Source organism: Hyla sarda, unplaced genomic scaffold (genome assembly GCF_029499605.1).
Source record: "Hyla sarda isolate aHylSar1 unplaced genomic scaffold, aHylSar1.hap1 scaffold_148, whole genome shotgun sequence".
NCBI classification, from domain to species: domain Eukaryota; kingdom Metazoa; phylum Chordata; class Amphibia; order Anura; family Hylidae; genus Hyla; species Hyla sarda.
The window spans coordinates 439109-464581 of NW_026608112.1; the positions used below are offsets into that span (position 1 = coordinate 439109).

Genomic DNA, 25473 nt, shown 5'->3' on the forward strand with positions numbered 1-25473 from the left:
CTATATTGATGCGGGACATAGACAGCCAGCTGATGACCAATCCATTAGTGCAATGGATGGCTGGAAGCATTTGTCTTTGCCTTTGCAATACCACAGAAGCAATGCATGGTCAATGTACAGCAATGACACACCTGTGTGAACAGCCAGGAGACCCCCCCCCCCCCCATGTTATGTTACATAGTTACATAGTTAGTACGGTTGAAAAAAGACATATGTCCATCAAGTTCAACCAGGGAATTAAGGGGTAGGGGTGTGGCGCGATATTGGGGAAGGGATGAGATTTTATATTTCTTCATAAGCATTAATCTTATTTTGTCAATTAGGAACATTCAGCACCCACCCGCTATCAAGGCAGCTGCCTATCATGTCATGCCCTACCTGCACAGGTGTGCTGGCTACTCAAATGATCCAATTAAGGAGGCCATTTAGTCAGCAGCAGCAGAAGTCCTGTGCCTGGACGCTCCAACAGCGGCCAGACACAAGCAGAAGCAGAAGCAGCAGAAGCAGCAGCAGCACCACCTTTTGTTTTTTGGCTGCAGCAGCAGCAAGGCCCACAGGGCTGGCTAGCTGGCTAGCCAGCAAGCAGGTAGCAATGAAAGTAGGAATCTTTCTTTTTAACCCTGTAAGGGGGTGGTGCACTGTACCCGAAGATACTGCCATATCGGGTCAATGCATAGGGCGACGGAAGCAAGCTTCGAAATCGGCCCCCGTTCTCAAAAATCCATTTAATATATGGTCCCCAGATAGGGGACGTATCAGATATTAAACTGATAAGAACAGATACTACACTTGATCTTAGCCAAAAGGCCGAGAAGCGATAACCGTGAAAGGGGCGGGCCCAACAAGGTGCCCTTCATGGGCACTATCACTGCTTGCTGTCAGGGAGGCTGCCAGACAATTTTCCATGCACACTCTGGGCTGGGGGGCAGTCAACCACCAGTACACACAGCAGAACCTAAACCCATACCATTATTGCTAAGCAGCAAGACAGGGGCCCATTGCACTCCCATGGGGCCTTTTTAAATGCAATCCATAACCCGGATTTGCCAGGAACCCTTCTTACTCCTCCTACTTGCATGTGACACTGGGCTTAGGATCTGCATAGGAAACACACACACAAGCACACACCTACCTTTGTTGCCTGCAGATGCCTCCTTGGCTGTCCCCAAACGGTATCAAACCAACACCCACGGGAAGCTGTAAGCATAGAGGACATGCCTGCACCCCATTGGACTTACCTGTGTGGGTTAAACCCGGGTTATTTGACAACCTATGGCGGTGATGGTTCTGCTCAGGCAGAGCAGTGCTGATGCTCCTCATAAAGCTGTCGCTGCTGTGAAGGTTCTAGGTGACATCACAAATCCCTATGGTTACATACACAACAAAGCTGGGTTGTTGTTGTTTACACTCTGCAAGGCCTGTGGAAGTGAGTGACATCATAGCACTGTAGTTCTGAGGGTTCTAGATGGATGCAACAATCTCCTGTTGCTTCTATGAAGGCAATAATAGACGACATCACCAAACAGCTCCATAGTCACATACACAGCAAAGGAGAGATGTTGTTTACACCTAGTGATGTCAGTGGTATTGAGTGACATCACAGCACAGTGCTAAGGCTCCTGGGCCTGGACACAGCAGCGGCTGCAATATCTCAACGGAGAATACGTTTATATATATGTGTGTGTGTGCGCGTATATATATATATATATATATATATATATATATATATATATATATTTCTCGCCGAAATCACTTTTAAACCCATTTCCACCTTTTTTTCCCTTCTCTTCCTCTTACTTTTTTTTCACGTTTTTTTACGTTTTTTCTCCTTTTCGCCTCTTTTCTGGGCGTATTATTCTTCTTTTTCTTCTTTTTTTTCGTCTAATGCATACCCCCATCAGTGCAGCAATGCTTATTCAATACCGCCAGCAGATGGAGACACTGGGGGATAATTTTCTAAGGATTTATACTGATTTTTCCTGTCTGAATTTGTCGCACAGAAAGTTGCAGGCCAAATATGTGTGACATTTCCTGCGACTTTAGCTTCTAGAGCATTTTTACAACATTATACATAGGTGCTGAATACATAAAAAGCGACTGTTCAGCGACAGACAAGTCGCATCGGCTGAAAGTAGGCCAGAATGTCAGTCCATGTTGGAGCAGGTTTAGATACAGTCTAAAGTATAGATCTCAAAGTCTGTGCACAGAATTTAGCAAGGGCCTCGCACCTTCTGATGCATCAGGTAGGTGCACAATAGCATAGCCTAACCCTCTGTACTTTGGTCTATATTGATGCGGGACATAGACAGCCAGCTGATGACCAATCCATTAGTGCAATGGATGGCTGGAAGCATTTGTCTTTGCCTTTGCAATACCACAGAAGCAATGCAATGGTCAATGTACAGCAATGACACACCTGTGTGAACAGCCAGGAGACCCCCCCCCCCCCCCCCATGTTATGTTACATAGTTACATAGTTAGTACGGTCGAAAAAAGACATATGTCCATCAAGTTCAACCAGGGAATTAAGGGGTAGGGGTGTGGCGCGATATTGGGGGAAGGGATGAGATTTTATATTTCTTCATAAGCATTAATCTTATTTTGTCAATTAGGAACATTCAGCACCCACCCGCTATCAAGGCAGCTGCCTATCATGTCATGCCCTACCTGCACAGGTGTGCTGGCTACTCAAATGATCCAATTAAGGAGGCCATTTAGTCAGCAGCAGCAGAAGTCCTGTGCCTGGACGCTCCAACAGCGGCCAGACACAAGCAGAAGCAGAAGCAGCAGAAGCAGCAGCAGCACCACCTTTTGTTTTTTGGCTGCAGCAGCAGCAAGGCCCACAGGGCTGGCTAGCTGGCTAGCAGCAAGCAGGTAGCAATGAAAGTAGGAATCTTTCTTTTTAACCCTGTAAGGGGGTGGTGCACTGTACCCGAAAGATACTGCCATATCGGGTCAATGCATAGGGCGACGGAAGCAAGCTTCGAAATCGGCCCCCGTTCTCAAAAATCCATTTAATATATGGTCCCCAGATAGGGGACGTATCAGAGATTAAACTGATAAGAACAGATACTACACTTGATCTTAGCCAAAAGGCCGAGAAGCGATAACCGTGAAAGGGGCGGGCCCCAACAAGGTGCCCTTCATGGGCACTATCACTGCTTGCTGTCAGGGAGGCTGCCAGACAATTTTCCATGCACACTCTGGGCTGGGGGGCAGTCAACCACCAGTACACACAGCAGAACCTAAACCCATACCATTATTGCTAAGCAGCAAGACAGGGGCCCATTGCACTCCCACGGGGCCTTTTTAAATGCAATCCATAACCCGGATTTGCCAGGAACCCTTCTTACTCCTCCTACTTGCATGTGACACTGGGCTTAGGATCTGCATAGGAAACACACACACAAGCACACACCTACCTTTGTTGCCTGCAGATGCCTCCTTGGCTGTCCCCAAACGGTATCAAACCAACACCCACGGGAAGCTGTAAGCATAGAGGACATGCCTGCACCCCATTGGACTTACCTGTGTGGGTTAAACCCGGGTTATTTGACAACCTATGGCGGTGATGGTTCTGCTCAGGCAGAGCAGTGCTGATGCTCCTCATAAAGCTGTCGCTGCTGTGAAGGTTCTAGGTGACATCACAAATCCCTATGGTTACATACACAACAAAGCTGGGTTGTTGTTGTTTACACTCTGCAAGGCCTGTGGAAGTGAGTGACATCATAGCACTGTAGTTCTGAGGGTTCTAGATGGATGCAACAATCTCCTGTTGCTTCTATGAAGGCCATAATAGACGACATCACCAAACAGCTCCATAGTCACATACACAGCAAAGGAGAGATGTTGTTTACACCTAGTGATGTCACTGGTTTTGAGTGACATCACAGCACAGTGCTTAAGGCTCCTGGGCCTGGACACAGCAGCGGCTGCAATATCTCACAGAGAATACGTTTATATATATGTGTGTGTGTGCGCGTATATATATATATATATATATATATATATATATTTCTCCGCCGAAATCACTTTTAAACCCATTTCCACCTTTTTTTCCCTTCTCTTCCTCTTACTTTTTTTTCACGTTTTTTTTACATTTTTCTCCTTTTCGCCTCTTTTCTGGGCGTATTATTCTTCTTTTTCTTCTTTTTTTTTCGTCTAATGCATACCCCATCAGTGCAGCAATGCTTATTCAATTCCGCCAGCAGATGGAGACACTGGGGGATAATTTTCTAAGGATTTATACTGATTTTTCCTGTCTGAATTTGTCGCACAGAAAGTTGCAGGCCAAATATGTGTGACATTTCTGCGACTTTAGCTTCTAGAGCATTTTTACAACATTATACATAGGTGCTGAATACATAAAAAGCGACTGTTCAGCGACAGACAAGTCGCATCGGCTGAAAGTAGGCCAGAATGTCAGTCCATGTTGGAGCAGGTTTAGATACAGTCTAAAGTATAGATCTCAAAGTCTGTGCACAGAATTTAGCAAGGGCCTCGCACCTTCTGATGCATCAGGTAGGTGCACAATAGCATAGCCTAACCCTCTGTACTTTGGTCTATATTGATGCGGGACATAGACAGCCAGCTGATGACCAATCCATTAGTGCAATGGATGGCTGGAAGCATTTGTCTTTGCCTTTGCAATACCACAGAAGCAATGCATGGTCAATGTACAGCAATGACACACCTGTGTGAACAGCCAGGAGACCCCCCCCCCCCCATGTTATGTTACATAGTTACATAGTTAGTACGGTCGAAAAAAGACATATGTCCATCAAGTTCAACCAGGGAATTAAGGGGTAGGGGTGTGGCGCGATATTGGGGAAGGGATGAGATTTTATATTTCTTCATAAGCATTAATCTTATTTTGTCAATTAGGAACATTCAGCACCCACCCGCTATCAAGGCAGCTGCCTATCAATGTCATGCCCTACCTGCACAGGTGTGCTGGCTACTCAAATGATCAATTAAGGAGGCCATTTAGTCAGCAAGCAGCAGAAGTCCTGTGCCTGGACGCTCAACAGCGGCCAGACACAAGCAGAAGCAGAAGCAGCAGAAGCAGCAGCAGCACCACCTTTTGTTTTTTGGCTGCAGCAGCAGCAAGGCCCACAGGGCTGGCTAGCTGGCTAGCCCAGCAAGCAGGTAGCAATGAAAGTAGGAATCTTTCTTTTTAACCCTGTAAGGGGGTGGTGCACTGTACCCGAAGATACTGCCATATCGGGGTCAATGCATAGGACGACGGAAGCAAGCTTCGAAATCGGCCCCCGTTCTCAAAATCCATTTAATATATGGTCCCCAGATAGGGACGTATCAGATATTAAACTGATAAGAACAGATACTACACTTGATCTTAGCCAAAAGGCCGAGAAGCGATAACCGTGAAAGGGGCGGGCCCAACAAGGTGCCCTTCATGGGCACTATCACTGCTTGCTGTCAGGGAGGCTGCCAGACAATTTTCCATGCACACTCTGGGCTGGGGGGCAGTCAACCACCAGTACACACAGCAGAACCTAAACCCATACCATTATTGCTAAGCAGCAAGACAGGGGCCCATTGCACTCCCACGGGGCCTTTTTAAATGCAATCCATAACCCGGATTTGCCAGGAACCCTTCTTACTCCTCCTACTTGCATGTGACACTGGGCTTAGGATCTGCATAGGAAACACACACACAAGCACACACCTACCTTTGTTGCCTGCAGATGCCTCCTTGGCTGTCCCCAAACGGTATCAAACCAACACCCACGGGAAGCTGTAAGCATAGAGGACATGCCTGCACCCCATTGGACTTACCTGTGTGGGTTAAACCCGGGTTATTTGACAACCTATGGCGGTGATGGTTCTGCTCAGGCAGAGCAGTGCTGATGCTCCTCATAAAGCTGTCGCTGCTGTGAAGGTTCTAGGTGACATCACAAAATCCCTATGGTTACATACACAACAAAGCTGGGTTGTTGTTGTTTACACTCTGCAAGGCCTGTGGAAGTGAGTGACATCATAGCACTGTAGTTCTGAGGGTTCTAGCTGGATGCAACAATCTCCTGTTGCTTCTATGAAGGCCATAATAGACGGACATCACCAAACAGCTCCATAGTCACATACACAGCAAAGGAGAGATGTTGTTTACACCTAGTGATGTCAGTGGTATTGAGTGACATCACAGCACAGTGCTAAGGCTCCTGGGCCTGGACACAGCAGCGGCTGCAATATCTCAACGGAGAATACGTTTATATATATGTGTGTGTGTGCGCGTATATATATATATATATATATATATATATATTTCTCCGCCGAAATCACTTTTAAACCCATTTCCACCTTTTTTTCCCTTCTCTTCCTCTTACTTTTTTTTCACGTTTTTTTTACGTTTTTTCTCCTTTTCGCCTCTTTTCTGGGCGTATTATTCTTCTTTTTCTTCTTTTTTTTCGTCTAATGCATACCCCATCAGTGCAGCAATGCTTATTCAATACCGCCAGCAGATGGAGACACTGGGGGATAATTTTCTAAGGATTTATACTGATTTTTCCTGTCTGAATTTGTCGCACAGAAAGTTGCAGGCCAAATATGTGTGACATTTCTGCGACTTTAGCTTCTAGAGCATTTTTACAACATTATACATAGGTGCTGAATACATAAAAAGCGACTGTTCAGCGACAGACAAGTCGCATCGGCTGAAAGTAGGCCAGAATGTCAGTCCATGTTGGAGCAGGTTTAGATACAGTCTAAAGTATAGATCTCAAAGTCTGTGCACAGAATTTAGCAAGGGCCTCGCACCTTCTGATGCATCAGGTAGGTGCACAATAGCATAGCCTAACCCTCTGTACTTTGGTCTATATTGATGCGGGACATAGACAGCCAGCTGATGACCAATCCATTAGTGCAATGGATGGCTGGAAGCATTTGTCTTTGCCTTTGCAATACCACAGAAGCATGCATGGTCAATGTACAGCAATGACACACCTGTGTGAACAGCCAGGAGACCCCCCCCCCCCCATGTTATGTTACATAGTTACATAGTTAGTACGGTCGAAAAAAAGACATATGTCCATCAAGTTCAACCAGGGAATTAAGGGGTAGGGGTGTGGCGCGATATTGGGGAAGGGATGAGATTTTATATTTCTTCATAAGCATTAATCTTATTTTGTCAATTAGGAACATTCAGCACCCACCCGCTATCAAGGCAGCTGCCTATCATGTCATGCCCTACCTGCACAGGTGTGCTGGCTACTCAAATGATCCAATTAAGGAGGCCATTTAGTCAGCAGCAGCAGAAGTCCTGTGCCTGGACGCTCCAACAGCGGCCAGACACAAGCAGAAGCAGCACCACCTTTTGTTTTTTGGCTGCAGCAGCAGCAAGGCCCACAGGGCTGGCTAGCTGGCTAGCCAGCAAGCAGGTAGCAATGAAAGTAGGAATCTTTCTTTTTAACCCTGTAAGGGGGTGGTGACACTGTACCCGAAGATACTGCCCATATCGGGTCAATGCATAGGGCGACGGAAGCAAGCTTCGAAATCGGCCCCCGTTCTCAAAAATCCATTTAATATATGGTCCCCAGATAGCGGACGTATCAGATATTAAACTGATAAGAACAGATTTTTTTTTTTTTTTTTTTTTTTTTTTTTTTAAACCTTCAGGTTTGGACATTAAAACATCAAAATCCAACTCCATACTTCGTCACTTAGACTTTCTGAAGTAAAGTCCAACTCTCATTAGGTCTTTCTTTTTATTTTCAATTTCAAACAAACATAAATACCATCACCAATTACAAACTTACAAGATATCTCCATTTCAAAACTTCCATATCCCCTCAGCATCCTTATCCCCAAATTCTTCCTATCACACAAATAAACAACATATAACCTATCTAGAATCATCTTAATACAACCCTCCACCGACACGTTTTTCTTTTGAATACACATAAATTCCTAACATCCCAAAGTACTTTCTTTAATAATGGCAAGCAACACAAAAAAAACCCTTTCCTTATCTCTCCCTACCATACTAAGTCCAAACATAACCACATCATACGACATATACCTTATACCAGTCAATTCTTTAAACAGCAATCTCATCCCTTTCCACACACCTTGCCGCCATTTCACAATTCCAAAATGCATGCATCACACTCTCAATCCCATCACACTCATCTCTTGGACACCTCTCATACCTTCCAATCCCTCTATTTCTTTGAAATTCTCTTACCGGTAACGCACCATGCAAACTCTGCCATACTATCTCACGTTGTCTATTTGTTACTCCAACAGTCATTATACTCTTCCACACTCTCCCCACATCTACAGCTCTCACCATATTAATTGAACATTCAACTTCGTCTTTTTTAATGTACCCAATCATACTCTTTTTACTCACAAACACTTCTGGACCCACACCAATCAACCTAGAATTCTCCAAAAATTTCACCACATATACATACCAACTAGGACACACAAAAGCATAAGGCACTCTCAAATCTCTTTCCAACCAACCCAATTTACATAACACACTGCCACCCAAATATCTCACCATACATGCACAACTCTTTTCACCTCCCATCATTCTTTTCAAAGCAAAAACAATATTCACACCCAGATACACATCAACATTCCGGAAAGTCCATTCCTCCATTTTTACCATCTTTCATTACAATCTCTCTCTTAACTCTTTCCATCTTTGTACCCCACAAAAACACAATAACATTCTTTTCACCTTTCGCAAAACCATATAACTTGGCGGAAACACAACAGCAACATATAACAGTATTGGCAAAATCACACTCTTCACTATCATAACCTTACCAACCATTGACAACTCTCTCAATCTCCAAAAATTCAATTTCTTTTGCACTCTCTTCCCCACATTCCTCCCCAACTATTTCTACCATCCAACCGTTCATCCATCTTCACCCCCAACACCTGAATAGGCCCTTCCACCCCTTCCATACCAACATCCTCACTCTGAGTCACACCACCAAAACATTTATATTCACTCTTTCCCCAATTGACCTTAAAACCAGACGCACCACAAAACAGACTTACCAATAACTGGATCTTCTTACAGCCGCAACAGATTCACTTACCACACATACATCAATCCATATAAGCCAACACTTTAACCTCTTTACCACGACCCCCGGAACTCTCACACCTCTCACACATTTATCCTTACGCAATATTCTAATAATGGTTCCATAGCACAAATAAAAGCAATAGGTGACAAGGGACATCCCTGTCTCACCCTGAACATACTTTAATCTCCTCAGTCATCCATCCATTAATCAGAATCGTACTATATACACTTCCTTATACAACATTCTCACAATATTCACAAAATCACCTGGAAACCCCATTTTAACTAGCACCTTAAACAAAAACCCATGCGACAAACGGTCAAAGCTTTTTCAAAATCAATTGACAACACACGAACCACCTGCTTTCTACACATACCATCCCCACAATATATCTCTCAACAAACACAAATTCTCACTAATTCTTCTTCCTGGCACACACACACACTTGCTCCTCCCCAATCACTTGCTCTATCACGTCCTCATTCTATTTGTAATCAGCTTTGCAAATATTTTATAATCCACATTCAACAAAGTTATCGGCCTCCAATTCCTTACATCATTCACATCCCTTTCTTATAATCAAAAACCACTATCCCACTCTTCATACTTTCCACCAATCTTCCATTAGCCCACATATACTTAAGATACTCTCCATATCATCCTTCAGTACATCCCACAATTTCACATAAAACTCAGCCGGCAACCCATCCTCTCCAGGAGTCTTATTTTAGCCATACTATCAACCGTCCTTTTAATTTCTTCCATTCCAATCTCTCTCATTAAACTCTCATACTCATTACAATCTACCTTCTTATCAATCACTTCCAGCACTTCCTCAGCCAAACCCCTATCACACTGTTTGACTGCATATAAGTCCTCATAAACTCTTTCACCACATTCAGTACAGCTTTGCCTCTCACCAAACCACCATCCTTATCATACACACTCACTAAATCATCCTTTCACCAATCACTTTCTTAAAAAATATCTTGAACACTTTTCATCCTTCTCCAATTTGTCCACTTTTGCTCGGTACATTAACTCTTTTCCTCTTTCATTCAACAATCCTTTATATCTCTTTTCACAGCATCAATCTTACCATCCACTCTCCATCCCTTCTTTTTCAACTTAATGAGAAACCCCAACCTTTTATTCAGCCATTCATACTTCTTTCTTTCCCTAGCTTTCCTTTTATAACCTTCCCTCTTGAAAAAAACCTTAGTTCTTTCTTTAACCCACTCCCACCAACACAATAAATCCAAAAATTCTTTTTTCTTCTCACACCATAACTTATACTTCTTAATATACCTATCATATACCTCCTTTTCATCCAACAGTTTCACATTAAGCTTCCAGTAACCCCTCCCACTTATGCAAATCTCATCCAACACCAAACCACAACTCACACGCTCATGATCAGAATAAATCACTCTCTCTTGCTTATACCACATACATCCTATCATTTTGGACACAAAACACATATCTAATCTTGACTCACTCCTTCCACTCTCAGCATGATATGTTGCTAACACCAGGATTCACACCACACACTTCAACCACAATCTCTTAACTTGAAATCACTCACCATACTCTTAAGCATATTTCCAGAAACATCCGCATCCCTCCCAATCTCACAGTTGAAATCACCTACTAACAACACTGGTTCCTCCCAGACAAAAACCCCTTAATTATTTCAAACAAACCCACCCTCTCCTCCTTATTCACAGGTGCATAAACATTTAATTAACTTAAACTTAAACCCATGTAACCCAACCTCCACCAACACACACCTTCCTTCCCTTAACACCATTTGACTACAAACTTTAAACTTATTATTCCTAAACAAAACCCCAACTCCATCATTTCTATTTACATTAGAGCAAGACCACACTGCTGGTCCATATCTCCACTCCTCCTTTTTGGAGGAAAATCCAATCCACATTCCTGTAAGACAAATTATGTCATTATTAGTTCCTGCCAATTCCTCCAGAATGGCCGCTCTTCTATTCTTATTTTTAAAGACTCTAACATTTGACAAACTAACCGAAAAAGACATATCAAATCAAATAACAACCCATAGGAAGAAAAACCTAGAAGAGAGTTAATGACTTTACGGCTCAGTGTCGAGGGAGAAGTTTCTTCTCCAATGCATTTATCCATTTCACCCTCAGTTATTGCGGCAAAACGATTACTCGTCTCCACCACCGTCTTGCTCATCTTTTCACCACTGGCACCTCTCGCCGCCTTCCGTGGGGGACGAAAAAGATCTTCCTCTCTCTCTTTAGCACTTTCCTCTTCTGAATTCGACCATTCAACTTTTTGAGTGCCAGACACCTGAGGACTAGCACCTCTTCAATTCTCACCTCCTCCTCCATCTCCTCTTCAATCTCCTCCTGCACCTTCCTCTTCCACCACTGTTGCTTTCTCAATAATGCTAGCAATCACAACTTTTCTGCCATGACTGCCTTTGCCTTTTCCCTTTTTTTAATTGCCAAATCTATTCTGGCCTCTTTCTCCTTCTCCCTCTTAGCCACCTCCGGACAATTTCTATACACATGTCCAACAAGGCCACAAAGATCACAAGTTCTGGGCTGTGGACAAGCTCCCGCCTCATGCCCTGGCATTTTACAATTTCGGCACTTCTTATTACCTGGACAAGCCTCTTTAACATGTCCAAACAGCAAACAATCACGGCAAAACAATGGCTGGCCATAATAATAGACATAACCCCGGTTTCCAGCGATTGAAAAATTGGCCGGTGGGTGTTTCACTCCACCAATGCTCCCAGGATCCAGCTTCAGTTTTACAAAGAACTTCCATGTGCCATTAAACACACCCAAACTACTAGTTTGCTTCACTCCCCTTGGACACTTTCACAGTAGATACTTAGAAAGTTCTTAATCATATCCGGGTCTAAGAACGGATTGTACATATGTACAAACAGAGTCTTCACTCCCATCTCAAACAGAGGAAAAACTTTACATTTTCCAAGACAGGGTTACTGGCATTTCTTTTCAAACATTCATAGAAGTTCTGGCAATCAGCTTCATAGATGAAGGACACATCATATATTCCTTGCTTCCTATTACTCTTGCACACAGAACAAACTATCCATGCCAAAAACCGCCCAATTTCTCCACAAGTTCATGTCCAATGTACTCAATCCGATTCTTACCCCGGTCCAGAAGTTTCCACCACAAAACGTACAGTCTTCTCAATCGCAGGGAGGTATTCCTTTCCAGCCATTGTTCTTCTCTTGTCTGTCGATTCCACAGTAAGATCACCACTCCGGATTCCTGCTCAGCAGAACACCCGCACCCCTGACCCAGACCAAGTTTACACTTGATCGGAGCCAAAAGGCCGAGAAGCGATAACCGTGAAAGGGGCGGGCCCAACAAGGTGCCCTTCATGGGCACTATCACTGCTTGCTGTCAGGGAGGCTGCCAGACAATTTTCCATGCACACTCTGGGCTGGGGGCAGTCAACCCCAGTACACACAGCAGAACCTAAACCCATACCATTATTGCTAAGCAGCAAGACAGGGGCCCATTGCACTCCCACGGGGCCTTTTTAAATGCAATCCATAACCCGGATTTGCCAAGGAACCCTTCTTACTCCTCCTACTTGCATGTGACACTGGGCTTAGGATCTGCATAGGAAACACACACACAAGCACACACCTACCTTTGTTGCCTGCAGATGCCTCCTTGGCTGTCCCCAAACGGTATCAAACCAACACCCACGGGAAGCTGTAAGCATAGAGGACATGCCTGCACCCCATTGGACTTACCTGTGTGGTTAAACCCGGGTTATTTGACAACCTATGGCGGTGATGGTTCTGCTCAGGCAGAGCAGTGCTGATGCTCTCAAAAAGCTGTCGCTGCTGTGAAGGTTCTAGGTGACATCACAAATCCCTATGGTACATACACAACAAAGCTGGGTTGTTGTTGTTTACACTCTGCAAGGCCTGTGGAAGTGAGTGACATCATAGCACTGTAGTTCTGAGGGTTCTAGATGGATGCAGATGGATGCAACAATCTCCTGTTGCTTCTATGAAGGCCATAATAGACGACATCACCAAACAGCTCCATAGTCACATACACAGCAAAGGAGAGATGTTGTTTACACCTAGTGATGTCAGTGGTATTGAGTGACATCACAGCACAGTGCTAAGGCTCCTGGGCCTGGACACAGCAGCGGCTGCAATATCTCAACGGAGAATACGTTTATATATATGTGTGTGTGTGCGCGTATATATATATATATATATATATATATATATATATATATTTCTCCGCCGAAATCACTTTTAAACCCATTTCCACCTTTTTTTCCCTTCTCTTCCTCTTACTTTTTTTTCACGTTTTTTTACGTTTTTCTCCTTTTCGCCTCTTTTCTGGGCGTATTATTCTTCTTTTTCTTCTTTTTTTTCGTCTAATGCATACCCCATCAGTGCAGCAAAGCTTATTCAATACCGCCAGCAGATGGAGACACTGGGGGATAATTTTCTAAGGATTTATACTGATTTTTCCTGTCTGAATTTGTCGCACAGAAAGTTGCAGGCCAAATATGTGTGACATTTCTGCGACTTTAGCTTCTAGAGCATTTTTACAACATTATACATAGGTGCTGAATACATAAAAAGCGACTGTTCAGCGACAGACAAGTCGCATCGGCTGAAAGTAGGCCAGAATGTCAGTCCATGTTGGAGCAGGTTTAGATACAGTCTAAAGTATAGATCTCAAAGTCTGTGCACAGAATTTAGCAAGGGCCTCGCACCTTCTGATGCATCAGGTAGGTGCACAATAGCATAGCCTAACCCTCTGTACTTTGGTCTATATTGATGCGGGACATAGACAGCCAGCTGATGACCAATCCATTAGTGCAATGGATGGCTGGAAGCATTTGTCTTTGCCTTTGCAATACCACAGAAGCAATGCATGGTCAATGTACAGCAATGACACACCTGTGTGAACAGCCAGGAGACCCCCCCCCCCCCCATGTTATGTTACATAGTTACATAGTTAGTACGGTCGAAAAAAGACATATGTCCATCAAGTTCAACCAGGGAATTAAGGGGTAGGGGTGTGGCGCGATATTGGGGAAGGGATGAGATTTTATATTTCTTCATAAGCATTAATCTTATTTTGTCAATTAGGAACATTCAGCACCCACCCGCTATCAAGGCAGCTGCCTATCATGTCATGCCCTACCTGCACAGGTGTGCTGGCTACTCAAATGATCCAATTAAGGAGGCCATTTAGTCAGCAGCAGCAGAAGTCCTGTGCCTGGACGCTCCAACAGCGGCCAGACACAAGCAGAAGCAGAAGCAGCAGAAGCAGCAGCAGCACCACCTTTTGTTTTTTGGCTGCAGCAGCAGCAGCAAGGCCCACAGGGCTGGCTAGCTGGCTAGCCAGCAAGCAGGTAGCAATGAAAGTAGGAATCTTTCTTTTTAACCCTGTAAGGGGGTGGTGCACTGTACCCGAAGATACTGCCATATCGGGTCAATGCATAGGGCGACGGAAGCAAGCTTCGAAATCGGCCCCCGTTCTCAAAAATCCATTTAATATATGGTCCCCAGATAGGGGACGTATCAGATATTAAACTGATAAGAACAGATACTACACTTGATCTTAGCCAAAAGGCCGAGAAGCGATAACCGTGAAAGGGGCGGGCCCAACAAGGTGCCCTTCATGGGCACTATCACTGCTTGCTGTCAGGGAGGCTGCCAGACAATTTTCCATGCACACTCTGGGCTGGGGGGCAGTCAACCACCAGTACACACAGCAGAACCTAAACCCATACCATTATTGCTAAGCAGCAAGACAGGGGCCCATTGCACTCCCACGGGGCCTTTTTAAATGCAATCCATAACCCGGATTTGCCAGGAACCCTTCTTACTCCTCCTACTTGCATGTGACACTGGGCTTAGGATCTGCATAGGAAACACACACACAAGCACACACCTACCTTTGTTGCCTGCAGATGCCTCCTTGGCTGTCCCCAAACGGTATCAAACCAACACCCACGGGAAGCTGTAAGCATAGAGGACATGCCTGCACCCCATTGGACTTACCTGTGTGGGTTAAACCCGGGTTATTTGACAACCTATGGCGGTGATGGTTCTGCTCAGGCAGAGCAGTGCTGATGCTCCTCATAAAGCTGTCGCTGCTGTGAAGGTTCTAGGTGACATCACAAATCCCTATGGTTACATACACAACAAAGCTGGGTTGTTGTTGTTTACACTCTGCAAGGCCTGTGGAAGTGAGTGACATCATAGCACTGTAGTTCTGAGGGTTCTAGATGGATGCAACAATCTCCTGTTGCTTCTATGAAGGCCATAATAGACGACATCACCAAACAGCTCCATAGTCACATACACAGCAAAGGAGAGATGTTGTTTACACCTAGTGATGTCAGTGGTATTGAGTGACATCACAGCACAGTGCTAAGGCTCCTGGGCCTGGACACAGCAGCGGCTGCAATATCTCAACGGAGAATACGTTTATATATATGTGTGTGTGTGCGCGTATATATATATATATATATATATATATATATATATATATATATATTTCTCCGCCAAAATCACTTTTAAACCCATTTCCACCTTTTTTTCCCTTCTCTTCCTCTTACTTTTTTTTCACGTTTTTTTACGTTTTTCTCCTTTTCGCCTCTTTTCTGGGCGTATTATTCTTCTTTTTCTTCTTTTTTTTCGTCTAATGCATACCCCATCAGTGCAGCAATGCTTATTCAATACCGCCAGCAGATGGAGACACTGGGGGATAATTTTCTAAGGATTTATACTGATTTTTCCTGTCTGAATTTGTCGCACAGAAAGTTGCAGGCCAAATATGTGTGACATTTCTGCGACTTTAGCTTCTAGAGCATTTTTACAACATTATACATAGGTGCTGAATACATAAAAAGCGACTGTTCAGCGACAGACAAGTCGCATCGGCTGAAAGTAGGCCAGAATGTCAGTCCATGTTGGAGCAGGTTTAGATACAGTCTAAAGTATAGATCTCAAAGTCTGTGCACAGAATTTAGCAAGGGCCTCGCACCTTCTGATGCATCAGGTAGGTGCACAATAGCATAGCCTAACCCTCTGTACTTTGGTCTATATTGATGCGGGACATAGACAGCCAGCTGATGACCAATCCATTAGTGCAATGGATGGCTGGAAGCATTTGTCTTTGCCTTTGCAATACCACAGAAGCAATGCATGGTCAATGTACAGCAATGACACACCTGTGTGAACAGCCAGGAGACCCCCCCCCCCCCCCCATGTTATGTTACATAGTTACATAGTTAGTACGGTCGAAAAAAGACATATGTCCATCAAGTTCAACCAGGGAATTAAGGGGTAGGGGTGTGGCGCGATATTGGGGAAGGGATGAGATTTTATATTTCTTCATAAGCATTAATCTTATTTTGTCAATTAGGAACATTCAGCACCCACCCGCTATCAAGGCAGCTGCCTATCATGTCATGCCCTACCTGCACAGGTGTGCTGGCTACTCAAATGATCCAATTAAGGAGGCCATTTAGTCAGCAGCAGCAGAAGTCCTGTGCCTGGACGCTCCAACAGCGGCCAGACACAAGCAGAAGCAGAAGCAGCAGAAGCAGCAGCAGCACCACCTTTTGTTTTTTGGCTGCAGCAGCAGCAAGGCCCACAGGGTTGGCTAGCTGGCTAGCCAGCAAGCAGGTAGCAATGAAAGTAGGAATCTTTCTTTTTAACCCTGTAAGGGGGTGGTGCACTGTACCCGAAGATACTGCCATATCGGGTCAATGCATAGGGCGACGGAAGCAAGCTTCGAAATCGGCCCCCGTTCTCAAAAATCCATTTAATATATGGTCCCCAGATAGGGGACGTATCAGATATTAAACTGATAAGAACAGATACTACACTTGATCTTAGCCAAAAGGCCGAGAAGCGATAACCGTGAAAGGGGCGGGCCCAACAAGGTGCCCTTCATGGGCACTATCACTGCTTGCTGTCAGGGAGGCTGCCAGACAATTTTCCATGCACACTCTGGGCTGGGGGGCAGTCAACCACCAGTACACACAGCAGAACCTAAACCCATACCATTATTGCTAAGCAGCAAAACAGGGGCCCATTGCACTCCCACGGGGCCTTTTTAAATGCAATCCATAACCCGGATTTGCCAGGAACCCTTCTTACTCCTCCTACTTGCATGTGACACTGGGCTTAGGATCTGCATAGGAAACACACACACAAGCACACACCTACCTTTGTTGCCTGCAGATGCCTCCTTGGCTGTCCCCAAACGGTATCAAACCAACACCCACGGGAAGCTGTAAGCATAGAGGACATGCCTGCACCCCATTGGACTTACCTGTGTGGGTTAAACCCGGGTTATTTGACAACCTATGGCGGTGATGGTTCTGCTCAGGCAGAGCAGTGCTGATGCTCCTCATAAAGCTGTCGCTGCTGTGAAGGTTCTAGGTGACATCACAAATCCCTATGGTTACATACACAACAAAGCTGGGTTGTTGTTGTTTACACTCTGCAAGGCCTGTGGAAGTGAGTGACATCATAGCACTGTAGTTCTGAGGGTTCTAGATGGATGCAACAATCTCCTGTTGCTTCTATGAAGGCCATAATAGACGACATCACCAAACAGCTCCATAGTCACATACACAGCAAAGGAGAGATGTTGTTTACACCTAGTGATGTCAGTGGTATTGAGTGACATCACAGCACAGTGCTAAGGCTCCTGGGCCTGGACACAGCAGCGGCTGCAATATCTCAACGGAGAATACGTTTATATATATGTGTGTGTGTGCGCGTATATATATATATATATATATATATATATATATATATATATTTCTCCGCCGAAATCACTTTTAAACCCATTTCCACCTTTTTTTCCCTTCTCTTCCTCTTACTTTTTTTTCACGTTTTTTTTACGTTTTTCTCCTTTTCACCTCTTTTCTGGGCGTATTATTCTTCTTTTTCTTCTTTTTTTTCGTCTAATGCATACCCCATCAGTGCAGCAATGCTTATTCAATACCGCCAGCAGATGGAGACACTGGGGGATAATTTTCTAAGGATTTATACTGATTTTTCCTGTCTGAATTTGTCGCACAGAAAGTTGCAGGCCAAATATGTGTGACATTTCTGCGACTTTAGCTTCTAGAGCATTTTTACAACATTATACATAGGTGCTGAATACATAAAAAGCGACTGTTCAGCGACAGACAAGTCGCATCGGCTGAAAGTAGGCCAGAATGTCAGTCCATGTTGGAGCAGGTTTAGATACAGTCTAAAGTATAGATCTCAAAGTCTGTGCACAGAATTTAGCAAGGGCCTCGCACCTTCTGATGCATCAGGTAGGTGCACAATAGCATAGCCTAACCCTCTGTACTTTGGTCTATATTGATGCGGGACATAGACAGCCAGCTGATGACCAATCCATTAGTGCAATGGATGGCTGGAAGCATTTGTCTTTGCCTTTGCAATACCACAGAAGCAATGCATGGTCAATGTACAGCAATGACACACCTGTGTGAACAGCCAGGAGACCCCCCCCCATGTTATGTTACATAGTTACATAGTTAGTACGGTCGAAAAAAGACATATGTCCATCAAGTTCAACCAGGGAATTAAGGGGTAGGGGTGTGGCGCGATATTGGGGAAGGGATGAGATTTTATATTTCTTCATAAGCATTAATCTTATTTTGTCAATTAGGAACATTCAGCACCCACCCGCTATCAAGGCAGCTGCCTATCATGTCATGCCCTACCTGCACAGGTGTGCTGGCTACTCAAATGATCCAATTAAGGAGGCCATTTAGTCAGCAGCAGCAGAAGTCCTGTGCCTGGACGCTCCAACAGCGGCCAGACACAAGCAGAAGCAGAAGCAGCAGAAGCACCACCTTTTGTTTTTTGGCTGCAGCAGCAGCAAGGCCCACAGGGCTGGCTAGCTGGCTAGCCAGCAAGCAGGTAGCAATGAAAGTAGGAATCTTTCTTTTTAACCCTGTAAGGGGGTGGTGCACTGTACCCGAAGATACTGCCATATCGGGTCAATGCATAGGGCGACGGAAGCAAGCTTCGAAATCGGCCCCCGTTCTCAAAAATCCATTTAATATATGGTCCCCAGATAGGGGACGTATCAGATATTAAACTGATAAGAACAGATACTACACTTGATCTTAGCCAAAAGGCCGAGAAGCGATAACCGTGAAAGGGGCGGGCCCAACAAGGTGCCCTTCATGGGCACTATCACTGCTTGCTGTCAGGGAGGCTGCCAGACAATTTTCCATGCACACTCTGGGCTGGGGGGCAGTCAACCACCAGTACACACAGCAGAACCTAAACCCATACCATTATTGCTAAGCAGCAAGACAGGGGCCCATTGCACTCCCACGGGGCCTTTTTAAATGCAATCCATAACCCGGATTTGCCAGGAACCCTTCTTACTCCTCCTACTTGCATGTGACACTGGGCTTAGGATCTGCATAGGAAACACACACACAAGCACACACCTACCTTTGTTGCCTGCAGATGCCTCCTTGGCTGTCCCCAAACGGTATCAAACCAACACCCACGGGAAGCTGTAAGCATAGAGGACATGCCTGCACCCCATTGGACTTACCTGTGTGGGTTAAACCCGGGTTATTTGACAACCTATGGCGGTGATGGTTCTGCTCAGGCAAAGCAGTGCTGATGCTCCTCATAAAGCTGTCGCTGCTGTGAAGGTTCTAGGTGACATCACAAATCCCTATGGTTACATACACAACAAAGCTGGGTTGTTGTTGTTTACACTCTGCAAGGCCTGTGGAAGTGAGTGACATCATAGCACTGTAGTTCTGAGGGTTCTAGATGGATGCAACAATCTCCTGTTGCTTCTATGAAGGCCATAATAGACGACATCACCAAACAGCTCCATAATCACATACACAGCAAAGGAGAGATGTTGTTTACACCTAGTGATGTCAGTGGTATTGAGTGACATCACAGCACAGTGCTAAGGCTCCTGGGCCTGGACACAGCAGCGGCTGCAATATCTCAACGGAGAATACGTTTATATATATGTGTGTGTGTGCGCGTATATATATATATATATATATATATATATATATATATATTTCTCCGCCGAAATCACTTTTAAACCCATTTCCACCTTTTTTTCCCTTCTCTTCCTCTTACTTTTTTTTCACGTTTTTTTACGTTTTTCTCCTTTTCGCCTCTTTTCTGGGCGTATTATTCTTCTTTTTCTTCTTTTTTTTCGTCTAATGCATACCCCATCAGTGCAGCAATGCTTATTCAATACCGCCAGCAGATGGAGACACTGGGGGATAATTTTCTAAGGATTTATACTGATTTTTCCTGTCTGAATTTGTCGCACAGAAAGTTGCAGGCCAAATATGTGTGACATTTCTGCGACTTTAGCTTCTAGAGCATTTTTACAACATTATACATAGGTGCTGAATACATAAAAAGCGACTGTTCAGCGACAGACAAGTCGCATCGGCTGAAAGTAGGCCAGAATGTCAGTCCATGTTGGAGCAGGTTTAGATACAGTCTAAAGTATAGATCTCAAAGTCTGTGCACAGAATTTAGCAAGGGCCTCGCACCTTCTGATGCATCAGGTAGGTGCACAATAGCATAGCCTAACCCTCTGTACTTTGGTCTATATTGATGCGGGACATAGACAGCCAGCTGATGACCAATCCATTAGTGCAATGGATGGCTGGAAGCATTTGTCTTTGCCTTTGCAATACCACAGAAGCAATGCATGGTCAATGTACAGCAATGACACACCTGTGTGAACAGCCAGGAGACCCCCCCCCCCATGTTATGTTACATAGTTACATAGTTAGTACGGTCGAAAAAAGACATATGTCCATCAAGTTCAACCAGGGAATTAAGGGGTAGGGGTGTGGTGCGATATTGGGGAAGGGATGAGATTTTATATTTCTTCATAAGCATTAATCTTATTTTGTCAATTAGGAACATTCAGCACCCACCCGCTATCAAGGCAGCTGCCTATCATGTCATGCCCTACCTGCACAGGTGTGCTGGCTACTCAAATGATCCAATTAAGGAGGCCATTTAGTCAGCAGCAGCAGAAGTCCTGTGCCTGGACGCTCCAACAGCGGCCAGACACAAGCAGAAGCAGAAGCAGCAGAAGCAGCAGCAGCACCACCTTTTGTTTTTTGGCTGCAGCAGCAGCAAGGCCCACAGGGTTGGCTAGCTGGCTAGCCAGCAAGCAGGTAGCAATGAAAGTAGGAATCTTTCTTTTTAACCCTGTAAGGGGGTGGTGCACTGTACCCGAAGATACTGCCATATCGGGTCAATGCATAGGGCGACGGAAGCAAGCTTCGAAATCGGCCCCCGTTCTCAAAAATAAATTTAATATATGGTCCCCAGATAGGGGACGTATCAGATATTAAACTGATAAGAACAGATACTACACTTGATCTTAGCCAAAAGGCCGAGAAGCGATAACCGTGAAAGGGGCGGGCCCAACAAGGTGCCCTTCATGGGCACTATCACTGCTTGCTGTCAGGGAGGCTGCCAGACAATTTTCCATGCACACTCTGGGCTGGGGGGCAGTCAACCACCAGTACACACAGCAGAACCTAAACCCATACCATTATTGCTAAGCAGCAAAACAGGGGCCCATTGCACTCCCACGGGGCCTTTTTAAATGCAATCCATAACCCGGATTTGCCAGGAACCCTTCTTACTCCTCCTACTTGCATGTGACACTGGGCTTAGGATCTGCATAGGAAACACACACACAAGCACACACCTACCTTTGTTGCCTGCAGATGCCTCCTTGGCTGTCCCCAAACGGTATCAAACCAACACCCACGGGAAGCTGTAAGCATAGAGGACATGCCTGCACCCCATTGGACTTACCTGTGTGGGTTAAACCCGGGTTATTTGACAACCTATGGCGGTGATGGTTCTGCTCAGGCAGAGCAGTGCTGATGCTCCTCATAAAGCTGTCGCTGCTGTGAAGGTTCTAGGTGACATCACAAATCCCTATGGTTACATACACAACAAAGCTGGGTTGTTGTTGTTTACACTCTGCAAGGCCTGTGGAAGTGAGTGACATCATAGCACTGTAGTTCTGAGGGTTCTAGATGGATGCAACAATCTCCTGTTGCTTCTATGAAGGCCATAATAGACGACATCACCAAACAGCTCCATAGTCACATACACAGCAAAGGAGAGATGTTGTTTACACCTAGTGATGTCAGTGGTATTGAGTGACATCACAGCACAGTGCTAAGGCTCCTGGGCCTGGACACAGCAGCGGCTGCAATATCTCAACGGAGAATACGTTTATATATATGTGTGTGTGTGCGCGTATATATATATATATATATATATATATATATATATATATATATTTCTCCGCCGAAATCACTTTTAAACCCATTTCCACCTTTTTTTCCCTTCTCTTCCTCTTACTTTTTTTTCACGTTTTTTTTACGTTTTTCTCCTTTTCACCTCTTTTCTGGGCGTATTATTCTTCTTTTTCTTCTTTTTTTTCGTCTAATGCATACCCCATCAGTGCAGCAATGCTTATTCAATACCGCCAGCAGATGGAGACACTGGGGGATAATTTTCTAAGGATTTATACTGATTTTTCCTGTCTGAATTTGTCGCACAGAAAGTTGCAGGCCAAATATGTGTGACATTTCTGCGACTTTAGCTTCTAGAGCATTTTTACAACATTATACATAGGTGCTGAATACATAAAAAGCGACTGTTCAGCGACAGACAAGTCGCATCGGCTGAAAGTAGGCCAGAATGTCAGTCCATGTTGGAGCAGGTTTAGATACAGTCTAAAGTATAGATCTCAAAGTCTGTGCACAGAATTTAGCAAGGGCCTCGCACCTTCTGATGCATCAGGTAGGTGCACAATAGCATAGCCTAACCCTCTGTACTTTGGTCTATATTGATGCGGGACATAGACAGCCAGCTGATGACCAATCCATTAGTGCAATGGATGGCTGGAAGCATTTGTCTTTGCCTTTGCAATACCACAGAAGCAATGCATGGTCAATGTACAGCAATGACACACCTGTGTGAACAGCCAGGAGACCCCCCCCCATGTTATGTTACATAGTTACATAGTTAGTACGGTCGAAAAAAGACATATGTCCATCAAGTTCAACCAGGGAATTAAGGGGTAGGGGTGTGGCGCGATATTGGGGAAGGGATGAGATTTTATATTTCTTCATAAGCATTAATCTTATTTTGTCAATTAGGAACATTCAGCACCCACCCGCTATCAAGGCAGCTGCCTATCATGTCATGCCCTACCTGCACAGGTGTGCTGGCTACTCAAATGATCCAATTAAGGAGGCCATTTAGTCAGCAGCAGCAGAAGTCCTGTGCCTGGACGCTCCAACAGCGGCCAGACACAAGCAGAAGCAGAAGCAGCAGAAGCACCACCTTTTGTTTTTTGGCTGCAGCAGCAGCAAGGCCCACAGGGCTGGCTAGCTGGCTAGCCAGCAAGCAGGTAGCAATGAAAGTAGGAATCTTTCTTTTTAACCCTGTAAGGGGGTGGTGCACTGTACCCGAAGATACTGCCATATCGGGTCAATGCATAGGGCGACGGAAGCAAGCTTCGAAATCGGCCCCCGTTCTCAAAAATCCATTTAATATATGGTCCCCAGATAGGGGACGTATCAGATATTAAACTGATAAGAACAGATACTACACTTGATCTTAGCCAAAAGGCCGAGAAGCGATAACCGTGAAAGGGGCGGGCCCAACAAGGTGCCCTTCATGGGCACTATCACTGCTTGCTGTCAGGGAGGCTGCCAGACAATTTTCCATGCACACTCTGGGCTGGGGGGCAGTCAACCACCAGTACACACAGCAGAACCTAAACCCATACCATTATTGCTAAGCAGCAAGACAGGGGCCCATTGCACTCCCACGGGGCCTTTTTAAATGCAATCCATAACCCGGATTTGCCAGGAACCCTTCTTACTCCTCCTACTTGCATGTGACACTGGGCTTAGGATCTGCATAGGAAACACACACACAAGCACACACCTACCTTTGTTGCCTGCAGATGCCTCCTTGGCTGTCCCCAAACGGTATCAAACCAACACCCACGGGAAGCTGTAAGCATAGAGGACATGCCTGCACCCCATTGGACTTACCTGTGTGGGTTAAACCCGGGTTATTTGACAACCTATGGCGGTGATGGTTCTGCTCAGGCAAAGCAGTGCTGATGCTCCTCATAAAGCTGTCGCTGCTGTGAAGGTTCTAGGTGACATCACAAATCCCTATGGTTACATACACAACAAAGCTGGGTTGTTGTTGTTTACACTCTGCAAGGCCTGTGGAAGTGAGTGACATCATAGCACTGTAGTTCTGAGGGTTCTAGATGGATGCAACAATCTCCTGTTGCTTCTATGAAGGCCATAATAGACGACATCACCAAACAGCTCCATAATCACATACACAGCAAAGGAGAGATGTTGTTTACACCTAGTGATGTCAGTGGTATTGAGTGACATCACAGCACAGTGCTAAGGCTCCTGGGCCTGGACACAGCAGCGGCTGCAATATCTCAACGGAGAATACGTTTATATATATGTGTGTGTGTGCGCGTATATATATATATATATATATATATATATATATATATATATATATATTTCTCCGCCGAAATCACTTTTAAACCCATTTCCACCTTTTTTTCCCTTCTCTTCCTCTTACTTTTTTTTCACGTTTTTTTACGTTTTTCTCCTTTTCGCCTCTTTTCTGGGCGTATTATTCTTCTTTTTCTTCTTTTTTTTCGTCTAATGCATACCCCATCAGTGCAGCAATGCTTATTCAATACCGCCAGCAGATGGAGACACTGGGGGATAATTTTCTAAGGATTTATACTGATTTTTCCTGTCTGAATTTGTCGCACAGAAAGTTGCAGGCCAAATATGTGTGACATTTCTGCGACTTTAGCTTCTAGAGCATTTTTACAACATTATACATAGGTGCTGAATACATAAAAAGCGACTGTTCAGCGACAGACAAGTCGCATCGGCTGAAAGTAGGCCAGAATGTCAGTCCATGTTGGAGCAGGTTTAGATACAGTCTAAAGTATAGATCTCAAAGTCTGTGCACAGAATTTAGCAAGGGCCTCGCACCTTCTGATGCATCAGGTAGGTGCACAATAGCATAGCCTAACCCTCTGTACTTTGGTCTATATTGATGCGGGACATAGACAGCCAGCTGATGACCAATCCATTAGTGCAATGGATGGCTGGAAGCATTTGTCTTTGCCTTTGCAATACCACAGAAGCAATGCATGGTCAATGTACAGCAATGACACACCTGTGTGAACAGCCAGGAGACCCCCCCCCCCATGTTATGTTACATAGTTACATAGTTAGTACG

General features: G+C 44.8%; 9 non-coding genes across 9 annotated transcripts; all 9 read right to left on the reverse strand.

Moving 5' to 3' along the window:
• Positions 1-628: 628 nt before the first annotated feature.
• Positions 629-819, reverse strand: LOC130308418 (U2 spliceosomal RNA). Its single transcript, XR_008857397.1, has one exon. It is a non-coding gene; the product is annotated as a U2 spliceosomal RNA (small nuclear RNA).
• A 2097-nt stretch (positions 820-2916) lies between these two features.
• LOC130308465 (U2 spliceosomal RNA) lies at positions 2917-3108 on the reverse strand. Its single transcript, XR_008857442.1, has one exon. It is a non-coding gene; the product is annotated as a U2 spliceosomal RNA (small nuclear RNA).
• Positions 3109-5190: 2082 nt separating this feature from the next.
• LOC130308470 (U2 spliceosomal RNA) lies at positions 5191-5380 on the reverse strand. The gene has a single exon (XR_008857447.1). It is a non-coding gene; the product is annotated as a U2 spliceosomal RNA (small nuclear RNA).
• Positions 5381-7440: 2060 nt separating this feature from the next.
• Positions 7441-7632, reverse strand: LOC130308494 (U2 spliceosomal RNA). Its single transcript, XR_008857464.1, has one exon. It is a non-coding gene; the product is annotated as a U2 spliceosomal RNA (small nuclear RNA).
• A 6902-nt stretch (positions 7633-14534) lies between these two features.
• LOC130308420 (U2 spliceosomal RNA) lies at positions 14535-14725 on the reverse strand. Its single transcript, XR_008857399.1, has one exon. It is a non-coding gene; the product is annotated as a U2 spliceosomal RNA (small nuclear RNA).
• Positions 14726-16818: 2093 nt separating this feature from the next.
• On the reverse strand, positions 16819-17009 carry LOC130308421 (U2 spliceosomal RNA). Its single transcript, XR_008857400.1, has one exon. It is a non-coding gene; the product is annotated as a U2 spliceosomal RNA (small nuclear RNA).
• Positions 17010-19083: 2074 nt separating this feature from the next.
• Positions 19084-19274, reverse strand: LOC130308422 (U2 spliceosomal RNA). Its single transcript, XR_008857401.1, has one exon. It is a non-coding gene; the product is annotated as a U2 spliceosomal RNA (small nuclear RNA).
• A 2082-nt stretch (positions 19275-21356) lies between these two features.
• On the reverse strand, positions 21357-21547 carry LOC130308518 (U2 spliceosomal RNA). The gene has a single exon (XR_008857473.1). It is a non-coding gene; the product is annotated as a U2 spliceosomal RNA (small nuclear RNA).
• Positions 21548-23623: 2076 nt separating this feature from the next.
• Positions 23624-23814, reverse strand: LOC130308423 (U2 spliceosomal RNA). Its single transcript, XR_008857402.1, has one exon. It is a non-coding gene; the product is annotated as a U2 spliceosomal RNA (small nuclear RNA).
• Positions 23815-25473: the final 1659 nt, after the last annotated feature.